Source organism: Cynocephalus volans, chromosome 1 (genome assembly GCF_027409185.1).
Source record: "Cynocephalus volans isolate mCynVol1 chromosome 1, mCynVol1.pri, whole genome shotgun sequence".
Lineage (NCBI taxonomy): Eukaryota > Metazoa > Chordata > Mammalia > Dermoptera > Cynocephalidae > Cynocephalus > Cynocephalus volans.
Window position 1 is genome coordinate 87,218,757 of NC_084460.1, and position 27,844 is coordinate 87,246,600.

The window sequence follows — 27,844 nt, forward strand, 5'->3', positions numbered from 1 at the left end:
GGACATTCTTTAATGACCAGACCAGTTACAAGGTATGCATTATAGAGGGGAGAAAGGTCTCTGGAATTTATGGTGTTCCTTTAAGTCTGAGGCTGAAGCATGTCTTGATCTGGACCTTATCAGTAGGTGGAGAAGAAAGAGAAGGAGAAGGAGAAATGTATTTCTTGTGAAGTTCTAGATGAGAATGGATTTTCTGGGGAAAGACTTTTGGCCAGTCTTTTTGGGGTAATGAATGAGGAGATATAAAACAATGGTGGAGAGTCGTTAGATGGTAGACCTCCTTGCAGGATTTTTGAAGTTTTTTCCTATGCAAAAGTTTATTTAAAATGAAATGGTTTAATGAAATAGTTATTGAAGTGTATTAATGTGAGATAATATCAAAGATGAATTAGTCAAGGTAGAGTACACATCCAAAAGCTCTGTTGGCAGATCGTCTGGTTCATCAGCAGTGTGCATTCCCTCCTTTGAAGCTGTTGATTTTGATAGTTTCAGGTCAGTCACAGATGACTATTTTCCAAAATTGTTTTGAACATTCTCTTCTTTTTAAAAGCTGAATCAAGATTTATTTCAACCCATAGTTGAATGACTTTTTATTTTTGTTTCACTTCTCACACCTTTATATGTGATGTACATTTTATATTTATTAAAAGAAAGCCCTTAAAGCAAATATATGAGGAAACAGAGCCACAGAATGACCAAATTGCTTTTACAAAATTACTTAATTGTCTAGAGACTTACACAGCTAGAATCCAGTTCTCCTGCCTCTCAGTTTAAGAATTTAAAATGCTTTCTAGATTTTCAAGGAGAGTCAATCTTTTAAACTCAGCCAGAGATGGCATGAGGGAGATTCTACAACACACGTAGAAATACAATTTTTAGGGACATAGAGTAAGTTCCTGCAGCAATCTATCCCAGGTGGAATGGATGTGTCAGTTTACTTGAGCAAACTGGTAAAAAAAAAATATGGTTGGTTCCCCACTGCAAGACTTGCATGGCAATAAAGGAAGATTGCTGCTAACAAAGAAATAGCTTTCATCCATCATCAGAGGAGTGAGCGCGACCCTTCTCAGATGAGCTACTGATTTTCACCTTCCATCATCCATCTCACTAATGGTGGATACCAAGATGTTTCAGCAGATGCACTGAGATTGGTAGATTATTAGGGATAACTTTGTCCCTTCACATTTCTGAAATTTTGAAAGGTCAAATGAGAAGACTTTGACAATCTGGGATGATAAAATATACGCTTTGTGGAAAACATTTAGCTTTTGAAAGCAGAGATTCTTTATCCACCCTGCTCATTAGTCTCTGCCTGGACCATATTTCTAAAGCCATTACAAAAATATTTGTTTAAAGACAAGAGGTCCCTGTAATGAAGGTGGTCTGCTATCAGACTACAATAGCTGCTACAGTCCCTATGATGATAGCCATAATGGATTCCTTTTACTTAATTTTTTTTTAACATCTGGTATCAATGTTTCCTGGTGTAGTGATCAGGTATAAATACATTCTGTGAAGACTTCTGACAGGTTTAAACTGGGAAACATTAAGTTTTGAGAGTTACATTCACTGCGTTAGGACTAAAGTTGCTGCACTCGACCAATATGGCATTTCAGGTTAACTTGGGTTCCCCTTGAAGAATGGCCCTCAATCTTTGCATAGTATTATAATGATATAGTGAGATCAATTACCATCATATATTAAACAGGACTATTGGAAGATGTGTCAGACATAGTGATTTTGATTATAAGAGTTTATATGCTCTGAATAATATGGATATATTTTAGATTAAAATGATTTATTTTTTCCAAAAAATGTATTTAGTAACCTTTTTTGAGTAACTATCATATGCAAGGAATTGTATCAGATATTTTGGGACATATAGAAAGGTATAACAGCCTTAGAGTTTATGTTTAAAAATTGCCACTTATTTGTAACAGTTCTTAAAACTCAAGTTGGAATATGTTGATTAGTTCCCACAGCATGACTTGTAACTTTGTTATTCTAAAAAGGAAATATAATAAAATAGAATTTTGGCTGAGTTGTGACAGATGCACTGTATCAAGACGCCATAATTTGTTTAAAATATCTCATTAATAACTTTGTAATGACAGTTTTAGATAGTGCATCATACCTTTTTTTCTTTTACTCTAATATATAAAATCAGAAAATACTTAATTATTAATTAATTTAACATCTTTTACATGGCTTTTGCTTTTGTTAGATGTGTAACAAAACTCTAGTGACTTGGAGATTTTAGAGCCATTTCAAAAATAGGTGTTTTAGCCTCAGGACAAATATTTTCATGAGTATTTCCCTTTCTGGTAAGAACTGTTTTGGTTCATTGGCTGATATTTTCATTGCTTGAAATTAGTAGATCTCTGAAGAATTGATGTAAATTTACATGCAGAATCTAGTTCTACTTTTTTTCTGTTTTTCTCTTTCTCTTTCATAACCAGGTGGGAAATCAAAAATCTCGTCTCATGGGATCAGCTCCCATTTAAAAATGTAAGCCCATATCTGTTTGAGATCCCCACAGTTTCACTATTACAGGAATTGGATTAAAAATGTGTGTTACTAAAAGAAAAAGATAGCCTTGTTTACTTCACAGAATCAAACCCTTAAAAATAAAATCCAGGAACAGGGTAGAGACTTTTCATAGTTCTAAGGAGGGCAAACACATTTAAGGTACTGTCTATGAAAAAAAGCAATAAAATACATTTATTTCCTTAGAATAGCATTTCTTTCTATTTCAAAGAATTGATGTCATTATATTTTGTCTTGTTGGAGCTAACTTGTTTGATTTAGGTAGAAAGATGTGTCATGACTAGGAGTAATAAATATTTATCAGATATAGTTCATTTCTATAGCACAACTATGGACTGAAATAATTCTACAAGCAATACAATATTTTGTGGTTAATATTAGGGCAAGTTAGCTGCAGAAATGATAAAAAAAATCACTTTAACAAAGGGAATTGACGTAGAACTTTTGAAAGACAACATTCTAACAATCTAGATATGTTTTTAATAACCCATGTACCAACTGAATTCTATAGAAAATATTAAAAATTCACTGGATGAGTTTGTTATTTAAAAGTCATTCTTTCTACACAATTATTGAGAACTTACTACAGGAAGGCACTGCATGACCACATAGAACAATTCTACTCTAAGATAAATCTCTTATGTTTAAATGTTCATATGTCTGGGTTTTATAAGGCAGAATAATTTGAACAAATACTGTAATTACATTATGTGTGTGAGAACAATTTTTTGTTATTAAAGATCATAAGATTGAATGCAATGACCTTCATAAATTCATTTTAAAGTTTAGCAGTATAACTCTTCAATTTGAATAAACATTGTGTTAATCAGATCCTTAGATTAAATAAACATTTCCCGTTTTTATCTCTTGGGTCACAGATTTTGTATTCTTGCTGAGAGAACATCATCAAAAACAAGACTGTGTCTTGTAGGAGAGCATCCAAATCTCAAAAAGTATGGTCTTCCAGTTGACATTCTTACTGAATCTTTAAAAAAATTTCATTATTCCATATGGCCAGGTGTTTCTGGGGCACGAAACCAGTAAATCCCATGAACATCAACCTATTGCCTTATTTCTTTTCTTGTAAACTGAGCTCTCATAGTCAGAAGTAATATTGTGTAGTTTAACTTGATGATGACTAGACTTTCAGTAAGTCAGCAGATGGTGTTTCTGGCAAAGCATGGCAAGCAGAGAAGGCAAATCCAGAATAAGTGTTTATTCCAATAAGGAAAAATCCACTGTGAGGAAGGGGTCCAAAATAATCATCTGGCTGCCAAGTGGCTATCTGGTCTCCGCAGGACATGGGAGCCTACCAAGGGCTCAGGGATTGCTGCTGTTGCTGAAAACTTAGGCACTCAAAAGTGATGATAGCCAAGTCAGCATTGGTGAGGAGAGGTCCATTTGTTGAGTCTATTAAATACCCCCCTTATGCCACCATGGCTGCTATTTAAACAAGCCTGTTGAGTAAATACTACTGGGACTGGGGAAAAAAAGACTGACTGGCATCTCCACATTAGAACAACTTGTCCCCCTAATTACTGAGATCATCTTCATCAGTGGGAACTTTTTGCTGAATATTTGCATAGGACAAAATTACTCTCAAATTCTGAGTTAATTCTGAGAGGCTTATCTAAACCTCTTTGTCTCTGACCATCTGGTCAAACCATTAGTCATTGCTCTCCAATTATTCCTCATGCAATTTCTCCTTCCAGGAAGAGTAGACCACAATATGTACCCTACTAGCTCTGCCCACTATCCCTCAGCACCACCCCAAGAAGGGCTGCAGGGCCACCGCAGTACATTTTAAACTAGTGTCAGCACATTGAATAGACTATGAACCAGGCTTGAAAGTTTCCACTGTGATCAAGTAGTCATAGAAGAGACTTTTCACATAGTCATCAGAGTGGGTTGAGGAAGTGATGACATTGCAGCGGGAATAGGCACACTGAGCAATCAACCCACCTGCTCAGGTAAAACACTTGTGTCCTCAGGAGCTGCATTTGCTGATGGAATGTTAATGGGCATGCTCAACTAAATAACTTGAATGTTCAGTGAGTAACAGGTAGCTCAGGCTGCAGTATCTACTGGTGTCTCAAGGTGTTCAGTCTCTAATGGAGACAAGTATAAAGCTAGTAAAGACTAATTTCTAGCCAGAGAGCATAATTCCTCTTAACACCTGAGTTGTGGTTTTCTTATTGGGGTTTCATTTCCACAATGCAATCTAAGCTATCATAATACACCAACCACCACTGGATCTGTTGGATCGTACAGGCTAAGAGAAAGATCTACTTGCACTGAAGACTGCACTAGCTGGACAGCTGACCCTAACTGTGGCCATTCCAAGTCATTAACACTCCAGATCATTTAGTCGATGACTTACAGCAGCACATAATAAATGGTTTATGAGTTTCTTTCTTCAAAATTTAATGAGAACTGTCAAGTGTCATGTCTCTTCCTTGGAGGTGAGAATAGCACGATGAGAAACTAATCTTTAACTGCCCTTAGGCTACAATACCTCTCAGAATTCATGGGGAGAGCAGGCCTCCAAAACTTCATGAGACTGATTTTTCAGCCAATAGCACCCATGTGTTTCCATGCCATTTAAACTACTGACTTTTTTTCTGTTATTGGGACCTAGATATAAATACATGTTGTTATCAATACAGTGGACAGCATGATGTTCTGTGAGATGGTGAGAAATAAAGTCTTTTACATTAAGTTATGACAGACAGCCAGATAGTTGATTTAGCCCAGAGATAAGACAGTGAAGGTACATTGTTGGTCTACCCCAGAATCACAAACTGCTGCTCATATTTTCTACTCATTGGGATAGCAAAAATAAAATATTTGTTAGATCAATCTTTATGGACCAACAGGCAAGCAGCAGCAGTGTTTATTTGCTTCCCATATGCCTTGGGTTGAATGTTCCCCCAAAACTTAGTCCCCACTGTGACAGTGTTAAAAGGGTGGGAAATCCTACTATGGTAATTGAAAGGTGGGGACTTGAAGAAGTGATTACATTGCAGGATCATGCCATAGTGAATGGATTAATAAAGGTGGTCAGGGTTGTGGTTCTGATGGCTTTAAAAAGAGAGCACATGAGAAGTTAGTATCTCTCTGCTCCACCGTTTTCTGCTATGTGAGACCCCTGGGTCACTGTTGCTACCATCAACACCCTCACCAGATGTGTTCCCTAGACCTTAGACTTCTCAGCTTCTGAAAATGTAAAAAATAAATTTTGTTTTCTTATAAATTACCCAGTTCCAGTTATTTTGTTATAAGCAACAGAAATGGACTAATATACCAAATGAAAGCAAATCTTGGATAACTGCTACAATAAGAAAAATTGCTTGATTAAGTATATGATAATCTTTGTCATTTTAAAAGATTCACTCATCTGGGAGACAATGTGGGGATGTTTCCCAGTTGCTGAGTACATCCATTCCAAAATACATTTTGGAACTTGATTAATAGCCATGGGGTGGTATAAAAGACTATATTTTCCCAAAATAGGCTTAATGGTATTTCTTTTTTAAAAATTTTTTTATTTTTTAAATTTATTTTATTATTATTATTATTTTTTTCTTAATTTTATTTTGTCGATATACAATGTGGTTGATTATTGTGGCCCTTTACCGAAACCCCCCTCCCTCCTCCCTCTCCCCGCTCCCACCCAACAATGTCCTTTCTGTTTGCTTGTCATATCAACTTCAAGGAATTGTAGTTGTTATGTCTTCTTCCCTCCCCACCCCCGGGTTTTTTGTGTGTGTATGTGAATTTATTTATTTATTTTTAGCTCCCACCAATAAGTGAGAACATGTGGTATTTCTCTTTCTGTGCCTGACTTGTGTCACTTAATATAATTCTCTCAAGGTCCATCCATGTTGTTGCATATGGCAGTATTTCATTCTTTTTTATAGCTGAGTAGTATTCCATTGTGTAGATGTACCACATTTTCCATATCCACTCATCCGATGATGGACATTTGGGCTGGTTCCAACTCTTGGCTATTATAAAGAGTGCTGCAATGAACATTGGGGAACAGGTATACCTTCGACTTGATGATTTCCATTCCTCTGGGTATATTCCCAGCAGTGGGATAGCTGGGTCATATGGTAGATCTATCTGCAATTGTTTGAGGAACCTCCATACCATTTTCCATAGAGGCTGCACCATTTTGCAGTCCCACCAACAATGTATGAGAGTTCCTTTTTCTCCGCAACCTCGCCAGCATTTATCGTTCAGAGTCTTTTGGATTTTAGCCATCCTAATTGGGGTGAGATATTTCTGATTCCACATGCTCTTCCGGATCCTGTTACTCACCCATAAAGAGGTAAATTCTATGTTCCTGCCCCTTGAACTTGGTTGTAACTTGGTGACTTCTTTGATAAATAGAATGTGGCAAAAATGACACTACTTGTTTCCAAGGCCATGTTAGAAAAGGAGATATAGCTTCCTCCTGGATCTCTCGCTTTCTTGGGATGCTTGTGGTGGCTGGAATACAACCACTATGTTGTGAGAAAGCCCAGAGTACATCCAGCGGCCACATGTAGGTGCTCTGGCTAACAGGTCCAGCTAAGATTCCTGCTGACAGTGATCATGAACTGCTATAACTATGAGTGAACAAACCTACAGGTCACTGTAGCTCCCAGCCTTTGAGGCATCCCAGTTGATGCTACACAGAGCAGAGATAAGTTTTCCCTGCCAAGTCCTGCCCAAGTGGCATATTTACAGGCACAACTAATATTATTGTAGTGAGCCACTATGTTTTAGGACGGTTTGTTCCTGGAACACGTGGGAGAAAAGTTCCATAAGACCCATTTGAAGTGGTCTCTGGTTATAACTCTTTATTTATTTATTTATTTTTACAAAAAAACATTTTTACCAGTAGAGGACAATATTTTGTGCTTTTGGATACTGTCTAAGTATAAAGCTAGCACCTAATAATTCCTGAAATATCTGGTTATGTCTCTTTCCCCAGTGCACTTTTAGCCTGGTTATTAGCTGCGAGTCCCTTTAGGAAAGCTATAAAGGAAGATTTAGACTAGGTACTTTTGATGTTGTCATAAGACACTCCTCAGTTATACATGATCTCCCCTTATGAAAGTTATACTAGGTCTGTGAACTGACTCGAGTGAACTGCCCATCTACTTAGACCCTAAGGATTAGAACCCAACACAAAAGATCACCGCAGGTCAGATCATGCTGAAAACCCCGGTGACTCTGCTGCTTGTTAACATAACTGTGCCCTCATTTCTTTTTCATGTTTATAAGCCATTATGGTGTGTTTGCCATCCAAGGGGTCTATCATCACCTTTGCAAAAAAGAGCCCATTTCAAAACCACCATATTGATGCATATATCCAGCCAACAGGTAATAGCCATCTCAGAACTTTTTAAACATATTTATGCTCTCCAAGGCAATGCCACTCTTGTTTTATGACCCTCTGGAGGGACATGATGTGGGGATTTTTTGAGGTACCAGGGGAGTGAAGATCAGGCTAACTGTGATAGATCGACTTCAATTTTTCTAGCTCCCTAAGATGTTGGATTCCATCTGTTACACATTATACCAAGAATTCTTTACCCTTTATCTTTATTTGCCTCCAAGAATCCAGGTTTCAATCAATCCACCTGGTAAACATTTAGACCACTTTTCAGCTGCTTAAGCAGATACAGCAAATCTCTGCTAAGTGTTCCCATCATTAGAAATTTAGCTGTTTTTAATATGATTTCCTTTTCTTCTTAGTGTAATATCAGAATCCATCCATACACATATTTTCCATGTTTTTACCAATATAAATTAGCAAAATTTTGCAACCGTTTGTGGGTAGTTTCCCCACCTGGAGTTGAACATGTGGTTGCTCCCTGCCTCACCTCCACCCCAACAGAGTGAGCAGGATCTGACTCTGGTCCTAAATTTACAGAAAATGAAAGGTGATGATACGTGAGTATTGACTTTCTTTTACAAGGCAAGGGCCCTGAGCTAGGGCATTGACAGGTATTTACATAGGGAAGCACTGCCCAGGAAAAGGGGAGGACAAGCTGCTTCTATTGGTGAGGGACGCTCAGTAACGACTGGAAATCCAGAGTACTAAGAGTCATTTGTATTCTCTCATGTAAGTCCATTTCAACTTTTAGTGTTCCACTCTTTCCCAGTCGGTGGTCTGAATTTCACCTAAGAGACCTGGTGAAGATGTATACTCAGGTGATATCATTTGACAAAATTTATTTATTTGATGATCTTAGCTCTGTGACAACATGAGACAAAGGAATTCTTTTAGCCTGGTCTAGAAATTTCCTGATCTTCTCATAGTGATAATTTAATTAAATGTTCAATCACCATGTTTTATGGGCTGCTAGAGTCTGGATATTTACTACCTCCATATCTAACCTGTTCATATAACAATCTCAGATTTAATTTTTTGGAGATTTGGTATTTGCCATACCTGCAGCTAATTCAGTGTCTGTCAGAATTCTGGTTGGAAACAAGAGAAGCTATTTAGCTTGTTTAAACAAAAAAGGAATCTGTTAAAACATATTAGGTAGATTACATAATCTCTAGGAAGGTTAGATATGGAGGCTGTGACATTACACAGCCAGAGGAAATATACACACAATACTATAAGTACTGTTCTAGCAAGTATACCACCGACATTGCCCTGGGGAGACAATGTTGCAGCTTGCACTGTAAACACCAGACCTTAGACAGCAGAAACTGTGTTTATGTAGCTTCCTGAAGCCTGATTTTTCTCTTACCATTCTCAGAAGAAGACGGATCCTTTATTCATCTTCGGGTTGCTTGTTTCCAAATTGAAGTTTTCCGTGGATGTATGTATCTGATTGGCCTCGCCTATGTCCCATGTCAGTGTTTGATGTCTGTCCTTGCTAAATCCTAGTAAGCTATCATAGTATTGCATGAAGAGTAATGGAGGAGCAGTTTTCCTACTATCTGTAAAGGTAGCAGGGAAATGAGTTCTGGCTTCTCACTGTGATAGTGAGAGGTAGCGGTTAATTGTCTAGGACTGATTTCCTGCAGGCTATCTGCAGGAGAATTTACCTCCTCCCCAGCAGAATGATTTATGAACTAAACATGTCTCCATGGAAACTGGCTAAAGCTCATTGCTTGAGATGATCATCCTTGGTAGAGTGTTGAGATGGTAAGTCAGGTCTGGGGGCCTGGACAATGCTGTATGCACAAGGCTTGCATCCTTGATTATGCCCGCAGATGGGTTGGTTCTTTTAATGGTTCAGCTTAAATGTCTATGGACCAAGGACCAAGATCTTTCTTCCAAAGTTTGTTTTGTCCTTGCTAAATCCTAACAAGCTACCACAGCGTGTGAAGAGCAATGGAGGAGCAGCTTTCCTACTACTGCCTTTGCTAGTCTGACTTAATAAATACTCTTTTAGGTCTAATGGATATGATTTCTGATGATTTACCTTTGATTGCTCTGCAGGTTGGCAGGGCTCATTATTACTACAAAAAGATGATGAGCAGCTGTAGGCTTAATAAATTTCCACTGCAAGTAAATAAACCAATCTATTAGCTGATTTTCTTTCTTTATATTGAAACAAATGCTAATTTTAATTATAGATAATTGGCCAGAATTATGGCATTTTTCTAAGTGGGTAAAGTTGATATCCTTTTTTTTGATATCTAAAATTAGAGCCTTTACCATAAAATTTGGAAGGTGAAAGGAAATAGAGAAATTTAGAAGAAAAATAAGTAAAAGATAGAGCATAATATGTTTCTATAGTTCCTATCCAGCCTGGTCTGACCTCAATTTTGCAGGAGACACACCAATTCTGTCATTAGTCATTTTATGAAAACTTGTTACAAGAACCCTGAATATGGTTGCTCAGCCTGAGAAAACAGCAGTGTCTGTATTATACTGTATGTTTGACAAAATGAAATCGTCCTTGCTGCAGCTCTCAATTATTTTCATACTCAGTATGTTTGTCTATACATATTAACTACTCCAATTTGATGGTTAAACTTTTATTAAGATTTGCTGCAATGGACTAAAATGGTTAAGAAATAGAGACAGAGGCAGAAATGTTTGTGATTCAAAAGATGGGTTTCTCAAGAGAGTGGATTCATCTGGCTTCTCTGAGTTGTGTATTAATGCTCAAATATCCTAGATTATCACCAACTTGTGACTTAACCCTTTTTTTTCAATGTTCATATGACTATAGTGTGAAACCTTGATTGTATAAAGTCTGGGCTTGTGACTTGATTTACCTTCCCACATATCTCTGGGGATTCCTGGGGTAAATACTACATTTGGTATTCACCATTCTCATGCTTTTCTTTATATTTCTATTTCATATGAATGCATTTCTAGATAATATTTTGGATATCATTATATGTCACAAATTTTAAGTAAATAGTATCATATTACACATGTGGATATATTTATGTTTAATTTTATGGTCAGTATTATTTTTGAAAAACATGTGTATATATATAAATATATAATGCAATTTTATAGTTTTATAATGATTCATTACTTGAGGATGCTACAAAAGTTTATACCTTCCTCCCAGTGATATATAATTAGATTGTTTCCAAATTCTTACTGTAACAAAAACTGATCTAACAAGCTTGTGTCTTGCTTTTTTTAATTTTTATTTTACTTTTCAATTTTGAGCTCTTTTTTACTTTTATACATATGTTGAGATTTTGCACCCAGAAAAGTCAAATAGTACAAATTTACATTAATGAGGAATGTTAAAATTCTACTGAAAAACTCACTTCTTCCTGTGACCCACAATCCCAACCTTTTACAGTGCAGAGAAGAAGGAGCTGCAGGGAGCATCCAAAACAAGTCTCTCCCAAAGAAATGCCTTAAATTTCACATTCCCTCTGCACGCAGGATGCATATGGTGAGAGTAGATTTTACAGTTCATCTATTCTTGCTGTAAATTTCTTTGCTGTCCCTTATTCTTCATCCCTTCCTACATCCATTTCTTCTTCTTTGTCTTGCTCTGCTTTCTGTTGTGTCTTCTGTTGTTTCTTCAGATTCTTCTTCCGTCTTTGCATCAGGATCAGTATTTAAACTGGGGCAAAGTATTCTTTCTTTTCTATCTCCATATGCTTTAGTGTCTGCTAGAAGATATCCTGATCGAAGTGCTGCTGTTTCAAACGAAACCACAGCAAGATCCAAAACTGTTTTGTCATCTTTGTCTTTTTTTTTTTTTTTTTTTTTTTTGCCAACATTTGTGGTCACTTTATTCATTCTGTTTGCTTGTGGAGATGACACTGGACTTAGGGATCCACAGAGACCACATGGCCCCAGCACCCAGGTTAGAGACTCCTGGCCCTTGGAGTTTCTGACTCGATGCCCCTTCAGGGGCCAGGACAGTGACTTCCAACCCCATCCAAACAACTCCAGGTTAAAGTCTGTATTAAATGAAGACTCCTGAGAAAATGTCTCAGAGTTGCTGCCCAGATGCTTCACTTCTCAGCTATCTCAGGTGTTTGTGGATGACCATCCTTCACAAGTGTCTCCAGCAGGTGGATGGGGGGTTGGTGGGGCTAGTGTGGACACCCAGGGCCTCTACTTACTCCACTATGCTGCAGCAGAAGGGCCAGGGACAACAGTAGAGAAAGGGCACCAAGACTCTTCTGCCTAGGCTGAGCCATGGGGGATGAGGGTGTTTGGTGGGCCAGATGCCATGGGCTGACCAGGTGAAAGGGGATGGGGCAGGATCCTCATGTTGTACAGCAAGACCTGGCAATGCGGCCATCTCATGGCTCCAGAAAAGCTAAGAGTACATGTATACACTCACGTACACACACTTGTACACACATATGCACACCACACACATGCATGTGTACACACTTGCATGCACATGTTTGTGTACTGTGTGCACACACTCAGATGCACATGGGTGCACATGCACAGGAACGTGGAGAGGAAGTCAGAGTGGGACCTCCTTCCTTCCTCCTCTTAAGTCCAGCCTATTACACCTGAGAAATGGAAAATAAAACCTCAAGGGTAAAGCCTGTTGGAAGGTTCCTAATGTCTTTCTAAAGACAATGCCTATATTGGCAGGACTAGACTTGCTGGGTCTTCAACTTGACAAATGTCAAATTGTTTTCCACAGTGGTTGTACGAAATGATGCTCACGTCAATGTGTAAGATTATTTCTCATTCCCTATTTCACATTTTGTGTAGTTAGATTTTAAAAATTTTGCCACCTGACTACCAATGGCTAAACATTTTTATTATGTTTATTTGGTCATTAGAATTTTAAAAATAAATTGCCTTTTATAAACCTTGCCTATTTTTCTATTGGGCTGCTGTCTTTCTCTTATGATTTGTATACATTCCTTATATTCTGTATTGTAATCTTGTATCTGTTTATTACTTACAACTATATTCTCACAGCCTATGTATGTCTTTTCACTATTTTTAAATTAGTGTTTCATTTAACGCCAAGTTTTAAAATTTCCACTAGATGGTTTGCTTAAGAAATCCATTTCCATGTCTTCTGTTTTAACAATAGGATCATAAAGTCAGCTTTTATTCCTTCTCCTGGAAAACATGCAGAATAATGGGAAACAGGAATGCTTTCTCTACTTCACTCAGTGAAACTAGGACAAAAATGAAAACACCAACCAAAATATAGATTAAAATGGAAATAAAGAATGGTGACTATCAAGTAGGGAATGTGAGAAGAAGCAGAGAAAAAATACTGGTGGTTGCAAAAAGAAGATGAACAGAAAATATCTCAAAGTGAGGAGCTTGCAACAAGATGCAACATCAAAAACTCTCATTGTAGCAAGGGGAATTGGATATACAGACTGGGTTGAGAGTGTTCCTGTACCTAATTGTTGTGGATGAAGAAATAATAACAAAGACTGTCTATATTTTTAGCAGGTTATTCTTTCAGTGTGGAAAGAGAAGAGAAGATACTTTGTAGTCTGGGGAGAAGTAAAGATTGAAAGAACATACACAAAACTGGGTTGTAACGGAAATTTCAACTAAAGAGAAAGTGGAACCTGTTCTACTGCAGGAATCATATGCAAACATCTTGACAGGAAAAACCCCGCAAAATGTTAAATAATCAAAAATGAATTGGCACAGCATGTATTAAAAGATACAATGAAAAATGAAAAAATAAACAGCAGTAACATGCAACGGATGAACAGTAAATATCACTCCACAGAAAAATGTTGCTATGGGGCAGGTGGAAATTGTGGTCAAACACTTATCATGAATTAAATATTATCCATCTATTTATCTACCTATCTATCCACCCACCCATCCATCCATCCATCCATCTACCTATGAGTAACGACTGAGTTTAGGAAATAAGTTTAAGCGGATATAAGGGAAAATGATGATGAGAAAGGAGAGAAGATGAAATACGAGTTGGCAAAGTACAGGTAGAAATAGAAGGGAAAAAATTTAATAATTACAGAGTTAGAGCAATTAGAAGCAGTACAATTGGAAAAGAAGACAGAGGGTAGGAAAAAAGGGTAAGAAAAATGTCATGGAAATAGAATGGATTGAAACAAACAAACAAACAAACAAACAAACAAACAAAAGGAAAACCAAGGAACACATAATGGAGTCCTCAAGGAAGAAAACAAAAAATGGGACAGAACAACTATTTAATAAAACCTTCTGCACATAAATAAATATACTAATTTACAGATTAAAATATTGTATCTTGGGAAAAACTGACATAACCTAATCAAGATACTGAACTTTAAAAAGAATTAAAAAGTACTTCAGAAAACAAGGTAAATTATTATGTTATTAGAGAAAAATTATCAGGCTACCTTTAGATTTGTCCTTAACGATTTTCAGTTCTAGAACAAAGTAGAGTAATTTCTACAAAATGGTCAAAGAAAGAATGACCTAAGAATTTTATTCTACATTAACTTCATTCAAGGATAAGAGTAATGGACAAATATTTTTGGACATATGGGAAGATAGGTAATACTGCTGTCCTAAGTCCTCCTTGATGAATCTAGATTATGAACTGTATCCATATAAAAGATAAATGAAAAAACTGAGACAGAAGTGCTAATGTGCATTATTAAAAATCTACTTAACTATAAATCTAAGACTAACAAATGTTAATGATATGCTTAAAACAAATGGGAGTATTATAAACTTGATGTATATGATATATATTTGTATATATAATTCAGCATTTTAATACTTTTACCTTTTAGCACTAAAAATAGGTCTCTGTGTGTGTGTGTGTGTGTGTGTAAAATAGGAAACACCAGAGGCATTCCCATTCACTGAAAATAACAGAAGATTGTCTACAATTATTATGATTATGTAAATAATTTGAAGAGAAGTATGTTATTTGCAGATGGTATGATTTTATATTCAGAAAACTCAAGAGTATCAATAGGAAAACTATTTCAAAAATAGAAATATTCAATAAATAGGTAGTTGCATAATTTTTATACTAAATTAGTGATTCTTTATATATGAAATACCAATTACTTAGCAGATAAGTTTCAAGGAAAGACTAATTTACAATAATTTTAACAATAGCAAAAATAAGATACTTAGGAATATTTTAAATATGTTAAGTAACTGAAAAAGAAGTGCAAGATCTACATGAAGAAAACTTTTAAATTTTTCAGAGGGAGTCAAAATGATTAAAGTAATGCAGAGTCAAAATAAGATGTCAATTCCCCAAAGGCAATCTGTATATTTTATACAATCTATATATTAAAGGCAATAAAAACATCAACAAAACTGCAATGAGGTAAGATGATGTTAATGTTCATTTATAAAAATAAACATAAAAATTATAAGAAAGTAATGAAAGAATAATGATAGGGAACTAGCTCTACTAGATGCTTAATATAAAATGCTGACACATGAATAGAGAGACAATGAATAGAATCAAACAAAAAAGTCAGAAATAGAATCAAATACATACGATTATTTATTTCATAATTTAAGTGGCATTTCAAGCCAGCAGGTGTAAAAAGGGTGATGTAATATTCAGTAAAAGTGTTGGGACAGACTGGCCACTTAGCTCAATTGGTTAGAGCGTGATGTTGTAACACCAAGATCAAGGGTTTGGATTCCCATACTGGCCAACCACCAAAAAAAAAAAAAAAAAAAAAAAAGAAAGTGTTGGGACAACTGGATGGTCTTCTGAAGAAAAGTAAAAGTGAGACTCATATCTTATACAAATTAAATCAATATTAACCAAAGATTGATGGTAAAAAAAAATACATTAAAAAACTTTACCAAACAATGGGAATTTTTCTGAGGTATTTGGAAAGACTTATGAGGTACTTTGAAAAAGTCTTTCCAAGCATTTCATGAACCCATAGAACTTAAAAGAGTGACACATTAGCTACATAAAATATAAATATTTGTCATGAAAAAACTACGATAAATCAAAGCCAAAAAAACCAAAAACAAAAACAAACCCCCAAACAGGAGAAATACTTGCAATTCATATAATAATATCGCAAAGTGTGCTAATTTTCCCCATAAAGAATCCCTGTTTATTGATAAGAAAATAACAAAATAGAAAAATGAGCAAAGGAACAGTCAATTCACAAAAAAGACAATACAACTTGTTCTGAAACAAATGAAAAAGATGCTCAGTCTCATTCATGGTAAGAGAAACCATTGACATATATCAAAGAATTTGATAATGGTCTGTTGGTGAAAATATGGGAAAAAGCCTCTCACATATTGCATAAGGAAGTGGGAATTGATATGGACCCTGTGTAAAGGCAAACTTGCAATATTTATCAAAATTACTATCATAATACATCTACATCTATATTTATATCTGCATGTGAACTAAATAATTGAAAACAGATTAACGCCCATCAGAAATGAAATGGTTAAATACATTTTGATATATCTATATAATGGAGTAGTCTGCGATTTTTTTATAAGTGAAGCATGATCTTAATTATTTTATATCTAGATATCAAACCATCTCTAATAAACATTGTGTAAAAAACACAAGATGCTGAAAAGTATGTATATATTATGTTATTTATATAACAAAAGAATTAGTACAATGGGGTGTGTGTGTGTGTGTGTGTGTGTGTGTGCACGCACGTGTGCGCACAAAGATACACAGAACTTATAATATGACTTTGGAGATGATATACAGGAACCTCAAGGATACACAAGAAAGTATATGATCCTGGTGGAAAGATACACAAGATAAACATATCACATGACTTTGGTGACAGAAACAGCCTGGCTGAGCATCACCGGTGTGAAGACGACTTTACACTGGATATAGTTTTGTACTTTAAAATTTTTGTACCACAGGAGTAAATTATCTAGTTGAAATATTATACTGAAATAAAAATTGTTATTCCCTGTGTTGAGTCATAAAGATTTTCTTTTAAAACTATTAAAATTTTAATTGAGATCTTTAATAAAGAATTTCTATATATGGTAGGTAGAGATTCAATTATATTTATTTATTTTTCCAGTATAAATCACAAATCATTGACGCACCATTTACTGAACAGTTTACCTTTCTTTAGTGATATGAAATGCTACCAGTTTCCATATACATGAGTCAGTTTCTAGACCCTTTATTCTTATTTTATTATTCTGTTTATCAGGTGTAAGTCTCCATATGATGTTCTTTATAATTTTATTTGCCCATTTTAGTCCTTTGCTTTTCCCTATAATTTTTAGAATAATTTTATCAAATTTAATTTTAAAAATCCTCTCAGGGTATTTATTAGAGTTGCTTTGAGCTTAGGTAACAATTTGAGGAAAATTGACTGTGAACATAGTAAATCTGTCTGTGTTTAATGTCAATGGTTTTGTAATTTTACCATTAAAGTTTATATAAATTATGTTAAATGTATTCCAAGATACCTTACAAATCTTGTTGCTTTTTAAAATTACAGCTTTATTTTAATATTATGTTTTTAAATATTTGTGTTGTGTGGGAACATGCTTGCAATTTATTTGTAGATCCTCTTGGGGTATTGACAATCATAGAGTATATGCATATGATATTCTTATGTCTTTTCTCTCAATCCTTTTAACTTTGATTCATTTTTCTTGTCTTGTTCTACAGGCTAGGGTATTTGATACAATGTTAAATAAAAGCAGCAAAGTATAGAAGGAAACTTGTCTTATTTCTGGCTTTAGTGAAAATGTTTCTAAAGCTTCACTGTAAATATGCTGTTTGTGGTTGCCTTTTCCACGTTAACCATTATCAGGTTAAGAAAAACCTCTTCTATTTATAATTTAAAAGATGTTTTTGATGAATGAGTGTTGAATTTTTACTAAATGCGTTTTCTTGTCTGTTGAGATAATCATGATTTTTTCCCTTTAATCTGATCATGTGATAAATTACATTAATCAAATTTCTAATGTTAAATTATCCTTGTATTTTCTCAGAGAGATTTTGCTTTTGCTTTTGCTTTTGCTATATCTTCAAAAATGTTAACATTTAGGGAATATTTTACTGATAAATTCTTAGGTTGGGGCTGCTAGGACAAGGTGAGCCCTATAAATCTGAACACCTAAATCTGTCTGATGTCTCATCTCTGATTACTGATTTCCTGTGGAATCTTGTTTTTTCTTGCTTCTCTCTTTTCATTCAGAGCATTGACCTTGACAGGTAAACTTCTTTTCCTTTGCTTGTTGATATATTTTATTCTTGTCCACACTTTTGCTGAATATGTAGTCTTTTGGGTTCTTCAAAAAAAAGTGAGAATTTTGATTCTCCACATCCTTTTTTCTAGTCATCTCTCTCTCACTCTCTCTCTCTCTCTCTCTCTCTGTAGCATTAAAAATCTATATTCTCAAGACATCCAAAATTTTTGTCAGTTTTACTCCAGTATTCAGCTTCCACTTAGTGTTGGGGCTCTGAGAATTTTTTTCTTCCTTTTGGGCTTAAGTTTTCAAAACATATTTGTTAAACTTGAACCAGTACTTTTCCAGTTTTTTTGGTAGAGGGAGTTTTTAGGCAATCTGTTTAGCCATACAGTGAGAAATTGTTGTCAACAGGATATGTTGAAGAGAGGTGATACTGGTAGCTTTGATCTAGCATTCTAAAAATGTTTGTTTCCTTAATAAAATAGTCTTAACTCACTCCTTCCTGATTTGTTTTGTGCAGCTTTCTTTCAATTCCAGATTCTGTGGTTTTATGTTTATTTACACACATTGCTTTGCTCTCATAAACAAAAATCTTGGCTTTCATGTGTTCTTGATCCTTGAAATAAAATTGTTTTAAATCAATAATTTGATGAAATCATGTAGATTTTGACCTATATAAATATCTTGGTCCTTCCTTGAAATGCTGCTACACTATATTAAACTATTAATTCAAGTTGATGCCTTTTTTTTTCTCTTCTTAGAAATATTCATATTAATAACTCTTTTGCTTTATGCCAAAGTGTAAAAGTTTTAATGAGGGAATCTTAATTTGAATTAGCCTAATATTATTAACGTTCTCAGCTAGAGAGATTTACAAGGATCAGTTATAAAGAATAAAGCTAATATTTTACTATGCATAATTTTGTAACTGTGTTGTGTATCAAAGCCATTTGAATTGAATAGGGAAAGAATTTACTTTCAATATAAATTTAGTGCATGATAATAACAGCAAACTTAACATTGCATTAAATATATGCAGGCATTGTTCCAAGTAATTTACATGTATTAACTTATTTAATGTGTGCAATGGCTGCCCTACAAAATAGGTCTTATTAACCTTTATAGTTCACAGTTGTGGACACTAAGGCACAGTGAGAAAAAGTAGCCTGTACTAAGGTCACACACTGGTTGGAATAGATCTCAGATGGTCAAACCCAGGCAATATGCATCCACAGTCTAGTCTCTTAACCACATTATATTCTTTCCTTTTCCCTGATGCAAAATGCAATTCTATTTTCCATGATTCTATGGTTTAGACTATATTAGATAATGTATTGAATAGGTATAACAAACTTTAATATTCAATTAGCCTGTTTTTGGAGAAAGCTTATGTTTTTTTCCCATAGCATGTTCATGTTCAACACTAGCATGTAATATGAGCTTCCTTAAATCTTTGAAGACACCCATATTTTCATATTATTAAGAGTCTCATAAAATTGTTTCAAATTATGTATTGTAACTTGGCCTATTTTACTTAATGAGTTTCTTTACATTTCTTGATTTATTCATTTTTTATAAATCCTATTACCTACACAAAATGCAGATTATCACAATATATTTTAGATTTATGGGCTTAGTATTATAGACTTGGAATGAACATTAGAAATTATCTTGCTCAAAATCTTCATTTTATAGAGGAGAAAATTGAGGCCCTGAGGAATGGAGACCATACATAGCAGAGCAGAGGTGAAACTCTATCTTCTGGCTTTTAGCACAGTGGAGTCATATCTTATACAGGTATTAAGCACTAAATTCAGTAAGAAAAATAAAAGTAAACATGATAAAAACTGTCTTGTAAAGTCCCTAGGAAGAATGCACTATTGATTTTAGTTTCCTTCAATATTGAAATGTTTGGTGTTTTCTTTAGAGGAGCTCCAGATTACTTATATGGCCCATGTTTTCATTAGATTAGGCTATCTATTTTTCTTGACAACAGGCTATATCAACAGCTCAAAGTCATCTTGGCTTAATGCAATAAAAGGTTATTTTTTTGCTAAGTTAGAGGGGGTGGGTGGCATTTCTATTCTAAATGGTGACTCAAGGACCCAGGATGCTTCCATCTTGTGGCCCCACCATCTCACCATTTGTGGCTATGTCATTCTGATGTTATTTTTTTGGCACCTGAGGGAATATTAAGGGGGGCATTTTAGGAGTCAGGCCTGAAATTTGCCTTTACCTCTTATGCTTACATTGCATTGTCCAGAACTTAGTCACATGATGCTTTTTGTATGCATGTTCAGGAAATGTAATCTTACTGTTTTCCCAATAAGATAATGATTTGGTGACTTGTAGCATTATCTCTTCCATTGCTTACATTTAGGGACCATATTATACAAAAGCTACATATATTTAAGCACTAATCCTCTGCATCGTGAGATGCTCGTATTCTTAGAGGTAAGTAGAGATGGCAGATATATATTTTCCATACTATGCTCACTGCAAGGCATATCTATTTTGAATGAAATATTTATTTATTATCACTTTTGATTTATTTCTGTTTTACTAAAAGGTTTCAGTAACGATTAAGGGAAATACTGGGAACACAAAGTTTTGTTAGTTTGTTCATTTGTTTCTTTTTTTAGGACAATCCTTGCTTGCAAGAGGTTGAGAGAGCAGTAGCAGAAACACACACAAAATAAGTTATAATACAATGTTATAAACCAGGAAGCTGGTGTTTTCAAAAGAGAGTGATTAATGACAAAACCTATTGGCCATGCCTGCTTCTTAATTCATGCTCTTTACATGATATTCTCCCTACCTGAAAGGAGGATATCTATTAATTTAATTCAGAGTTGCTCAGCACTCTTAGGTGTTAGGAGTACAAAAATTAAACATAATCTATACAGATTCAATATAAAGAGAAGATCCTTACTGGGTGAAAGTAAAGTAATTTGATTATAACTGTACCTTCTAAAAGCACAAATTTTATAGCGACATTTTAAAAATGAGTTAGATATAAGAGAGATTTAAATAGCAGAGCTTACTAAAAAGAGTGATTAGCAGGTGTTAGAAGCTTCTGCCCTAAGAAGATAGAGACAGAGATAACAGAAGTGTAGATAGGAATATTTTAAATCTTGAAGTGTTGATCATATACAAAAACCTCTAAGAAATTAGATTTTGTGTGGTATTTCCTACACAGGTGTATTGTAATAACCTGAACATTGTATCAGCAATATTACATTGCTGTGTACAAAGCGTGGTTGAACTTGATTTTCATTAGTCAGCTGTGGGACATAAATTACTGTATGCCTGTACCTATGTATATCGGACTTAGCTTCTCATTACATTTGCATCTATTATTGTTTTTATTTTAGAGATGAAGAAGCTATGTGTGAAGGTTAATTCTAGGTGTAAGCTTGATTAGATTAAGGAATGCTGGGAAACCTGGTAAAGCTATCTTTTTAGGTGTCCATGAGGGTGTTTCCAGAAGGGATTAGCATGAGAACCTGAGTGGGCTGGGTGGGAAAGATCCACCCTCAATATGGGTGAGAACCATCCAATCTGCTGGAGGCCTGTAAAGAACAACAATAAAAAAGGCAAATCTCTCTATCCTCTGGAGCTGGGATACACTCTTCTCCCCTGTCGGTGGACATCAGAGCTCGAGAAACCGCAACTTTCAGGATCAGGACTTACACCAAGAACACCATTGGCTTCCCTGGTTTTAAGGCCTTCAGACTTGGACTGAGCCATGCTACCGGCATCCAGTTTGCAGATAGCCTGTCCTGGGACTTCTCTTCACAATTATGTGGGCTAATTCCCCTAATAAATCCCCTCTCAAATATTTATAACATATGCTACTGATTCTGTCTCTCTGGAGAACCCTGACTAATACACTGTGGTTCAGAGAATGCACATGATTTTTGGAGTAACAGAAGTAGAAAGTAGAAAATTGGAGCTAGCTATTAGATTTCTTAATTCTGAGTCTAGTTTTCTGTCTTCCACCTACGTATGTCTAAAACATGAGGAATGTTGACACTTTGTCTCAGATTGTTATTGCACTGAATTTGTGTCATTGTGCTTTCCTCATCAACGCCTTGAGTCATAACAATGAACTCAGCTTTATGCTGTAGGGGCCAAGGGAAAAACTTCTCTTTTGGCCCTCTGAAGTTTCACTGAAAAATCACTGACAAATTCAGATTAATATGAGGAAAAGCCATAACACATTTTATCTTAACATGCTGGGGAAGGCAATGAGGGGGGGAGTCTAATCACCAGTGGATACAGAAGCTTCTATACCTGTCTTTTTAAGGAGAGGGGAGGTGGGGGAGGTATAGACCCAATGAACAATGAATGGCCTGGAACCACGTTTCTCTGAGCTCAGGGGAGGCAGTGTCACAGGTGGAAAGAAGGCAAAAGTTAAGCAGAGACTATCTTGTTATGCAGATGAAAATATCTCAGGTAACTTGTAGCTGCCCTCAGAAAAAATGGAGAGTAGACAAAGGAGAGACCTGAGAGGAGGTCTGTTGCAAATTTCATCCACAAATGGTAGCCTTCTAGTTATTTCTGTTTTTCCAGCTTCTCTGAATTAGCCATCTTGAAATATGTCAAAGATGTGTGTTTTGGGCTGAAATATTTTGTAATCCTACAATACCCAATGAACCTGTGTTTATCTGTGCCTAGGAAGTAAGTTCCTGTGTATTTTATTCTGTACTGTATTCTAAGGATCTACGTAGAAAAATGCCATGGGGCATAGCAGATACTCAATAAGTATTTGTTTATTGAATGAAACTTTATAAAATAAACTAATGTCAAACTTTTTTCACATTAATCCTATGCGGCAGTCTGCTGTAGTGGTGGCTGAAATCCTGTCGACATCGCCAATTTATCTGGCTAGGCTAAGGCCTGGAATCCTGCCCACAGCACCGATTGTCTAGCTCTTAATCCTGCTTGTGAGGCCAATTACAAAGCTAGGCGACCACGCTAGTTGTTGGGCTCTTTTACTTGCTGGTAATCCTGCACCGACTGGGCCGATTGTTCCACTAGGGCTGGGACTGGAGCTCCCAGACCCCTCAAGCCCATTCACAGGCTGTGTCACAAACCCTTCATACACCAGGCTGGGTCACCAGACCCCTTACACACAGGTCTATGAGCTAGGTAACTGGCCAAAAGGTCCTTGGAGCCATAGGTTGGAAAGCATGGCCATGCAGGGCAGACACCCGAGGCAAATGCCCACCTGCATGCTTCACTAAAACTCCTCTCTCTCCCTCCCTCCCTCCCTCCCTCCCTCTCAGAATACAAGAATAGCAACAAAACCAAAAGGATACATTGTTACTCATGCACACTAACTCCACACACACCCACAATTTGCTTACAAAGAATGCTGAGCCACACCGAACTGGAACCAAGATGAGGGCCCTGACCAAACTATTCTATTTTCCCAACATCCTGTTACATATGTAAAATAAATTTATCTATCTACCTCACATATAGTACTATTGGGTACATTTCAATGTTTTCAGTGTAGAAACCAAAATACCCTGGTGTTTTTAGAGTATGTTCCTTAACTTAAGTGGCTATTGTCAGGGATATGGTCAATTAAATATAAATCTCTTGCATACATTTGTGATGATTAATTTTAGGTGTCATCTTGACTGAATCAAGAGATACCCAGGCATATCCTGTCTCTTAAAAGACAGTTAAAGGGACTTTGTTAAAACACTATTTCTGAGTTTGTCTGTGAAGGATTCCAGAAGAGGCTGTTATTTCATTCAGTGGACTGAGTAAGGAAGGTCCACCCTCACCCAATGTGAGTGGTCACCATCCAATCAGCTAAGGGCCCAGATAGAATAAAAAGGCCAAGGAAAGATGAACTCTTGCTCTCTCTCCTGGAGCTGGGACACCCTTCTTCTCCTGCCCTTGGACATCAGAAGTCCAGTTCTCAGGCCTTTGGACCCTGGGACTTGCATCAGTGGTCCCCCCAGGTTCTCAGGCCTTTAGCCTTAGACTCAAAGTTACACTGTGGGCTCCCCTGATTCTGAGGACTTCAGCCTTGTACTGGACCAAGCTACAGTTTCCCTGGTTCTCTAACTTGCATACAGCTTGTAGTGGGATTTCTTAGTCTCCATAATCGTGGGAGCCGATTCCCCTAATAAATCCCCTCTCATATATTTCTCTCTCTCTCTCATATTGGTTCTGTCTCTTTGGAGAACCCTGCCTGGTGCAACAATCATTAAGCATGTTGGTGATAAAACATGGAAATTTGCTTCAACTCTGGAGAGATGGAGGACATAAATGTATTTGTACCCTACTGCTGCAGCGATTTAAATACCATAAGCATATAAAATGACTTCAAAGAAATGCAGTATTGATGAATGTTTGTGTTAAAGTGCATAGAGGAAGATTGATGTTTTTGTTTTTAATTTTGTTTGACTGGTCTGTATTCTAATCATGATAAGGTAAAAGGAAAAATTTTTTTTTAATTCATGGTGACAAAACTTTAGTATTTAGCTAACCAATAAAATTTTTAAAGTGTATCTTTTTTTAGGTTTACATTATTCTTAATGGATTGCATTGTTGATCCAATTTAACAAAAAACCTAATTTATTTTCTGTACCTCTTCTCTGTCAGTCCCTAGTCAATGCAGCATACTTTTGAGGAACATTTATACAACTATTGATGTTTTTTACTTCATCACTTTTTTAAAATCTGGAAATCAACCTCAAACAAACTTTAGCTAAAACATAGACAAATTCTAAATTCTTTGTTGTGTTAGGGAGTATCTAGAAATTATAGAATATACTTTCACAACATTTAAGGCTAACTATTACAATTAGGTCGTTTTAGGACAACATCTTTCTACACACTTTAGTTTATTCCCATACCTTTTATTTAGGGAGTTTCCATCAAGAATACTTTTATCTGTTGTTTCCTTTACAATATTCCTGGTGTGTATTGCTTTTCTATGTCTGCCATTTAGAAATTAAGATTCAAATGTTGTACTGTCTCATACAAATCCAGCATTGAACAATCTAATATCTGATCTGTTACTATAAAATAAAAACAACTTAGCACTTTGTTAAAAGTATGCCAGGCAAATCAGTTGAGCAAAAAGAAAAAAAAAAGGTATTTTTGAAACCAAACCAAACATTTCTTGGATGTATTTGTAGATGAATTGTGCTTCTCTGCTTTTATTTGAACTGAATGGTCATCCATGTGTGAGAAAGTAAATTTAAAAGCTAACTAAATGCTCTGGCCCGTGTTCCCAAGTATCTCCTGCATCATCTGGACTTTTAAATTTATTCCATCACACATGGATGGCTGGGCTTTCCAAATAAATTTGGCAAGAGGTGATTCTTTTATGTTTGTGTTAATCACAACTCACTGGGAAGGCAAATGCTTTTGTGCAGAGTGTCAAGGCATTTACAAACTTTTTTGGTTTGGGGAATTTCTTCTTTACTCTCAAGTTCTTGTCCAGATACTTTCTTCTTAACAGATAACAGCCAGTAACTGTCCCTTAAGAGACAGTATATGTAAATGAATTATCAAATAGAATATTATACCATGGAGAAAAGTGAAACTTAGACATATTCACTAACAAAATAGTGTCTGAAATATTCTATTTGAATAATTACTCTTCCCTAGCATACACACACATGCACACACACGCATTCATGCATGCACTGGTCTATAAAACTAACATTTGGTGATTTAAAACAAATCTGAACTTTGTTACCATCAAAGTGGGATAATAACAAAGACCTTCAAACTTGCTCACATCCATTAACCAGTTATGTTTTAAAAAAATACCTGCATAATTAGCATAATGCTCCTGGCTTATCCTCTTTTATGTAATAATATTTATTTACACATTGTATTTTTATTCATATGCATTGTGCCACATCAATATTCCCTTTTTTAGAAGTAAAGATAGTGGGCAGAGCACATATTTTCTTGCCACGTATTGAACTGAATTGGCAAAACTCAGTATACTGTGGCATTTTCATCTTGTAATTGTTTTGGGTAATAAAAGCGAGCTTAAGAGTTGTGATATTTTAAACATAAAGAAAATATACATTTCTAATAATAAAATTTGAGATACAACATAGCATTTTCCTCTAAAGTAACACTATAAAAATATAGTGAACTGCACAAAAAATAAATTCCTAGATTAATTAAATAAAACTTGTGTTGAAAAAATTATATATAGTGGTTTCAATTACTGAGTGTTAAAAATACATATATTGACATAAAAATAGGATATCAAATATGAGGGTACCCTCATACATGGTATTAAAAAAGCCAACTTTCTAGTGAGCGATAATATAAAAAAGCTGATTGATGTACTTAATGACCAATTAAGCTTATACCTCTATTAAATTGGTTTTAAGAAATTAATTTTGGAGCAACTTTTGAATACTTGTAATTATAATTATCCTTGATTCTTAAAAAAAAATCCAATTTATCATTTTAAATCCATCTCCACAAATATGAATCAGGCCTCTTCAACATAGTTACTTTGATTCAATCGAAATTAGTGACTATGCTCTAAACTTTTTGTTCCTAGCATATTATTTCTTCCTCCAAGTAGGTTTGTCAAAATATTGCACAAAGGAGCAATTATAATGAATTTCTATTTGTAACATCATAAAAACATAGCATTCCATTGGTACATATTCCCTACCAAGAGTCTCAGTACTACATTTTGTGTCAATGGTTTTCATTTTTCTTAAACATTTTCCAAAGAGCTGCAAGAGACAATGTGAAAATAACATTATGGTTTATAACACCAAAAAGCGAACAGGTGAGGGAAATTGACTCAAGGTCTTAAAACTTTACTGTCATCTCCAGGTAATTAAAACATTTTTTCATGAGGCTAAGAGGTAATATTTTTATAGTGCTATAATATTGGTGATGGGATGAGGTGGACAGAATGCTAAAGGTAGGAGGTTGAGAGTAATTGCTCTTTTTCATTTAGAACTTTTTCAAGTACAATGTTTATATCTTGAAAATAATCTCAAATTTTCAGAAAAGTTGCAAGTACAGTGCAAAGTTGAGAGTACAGTTCTGAACCACTTGAGACTAAGTTACTGACATGAGGTCCTATATTTCCCAAATACTTCAGTATTTCCTACAAAGATATTCTCTACATATTGCAAGAAAACCATCAAAATCAGGATGATAGCATTACTACACGATGCCACCTAATTTTCAAACCCTGTTCAAGTTTCACTAATTGTGCCAACTCTGCCTTTTATAAGAAAATGACGCAGTCCGGAATCATATTTTGCATTTATTTTTCTCCTTCTCTCTGGAATGGTCCCTAAGCCTTTCTTTGACTTTCATGACCTTGGTATTTTGAAGTGTGCAGCCAGTTGTTTTGTAGGATGTCCTGCAATTTGGGTTTGTCTGACTTCTCCTTGTAATTAGATGCAGGTTATGCATTTTGGCAAGAACATTATAGAGGAGATACTGTGTCCTTCTCATCGCATCCTATCAGGGTGTACACAATGTCAATTTGCCCCTTACTGATGATGTTCACTTTGGTCATTTAATTTCAATGGTGTCTGCCAGGCTTGTCCTGTAAAATTATACCCTTCCTCCTTTGTAATTGATAAATATTGTGTGGGGAAGTATTTTAAATCTGTATAAATATCCTGTTTTTCATCAAGCTCACAATTTATTCATTTATTTATATGTATCAGTGTAGATGAA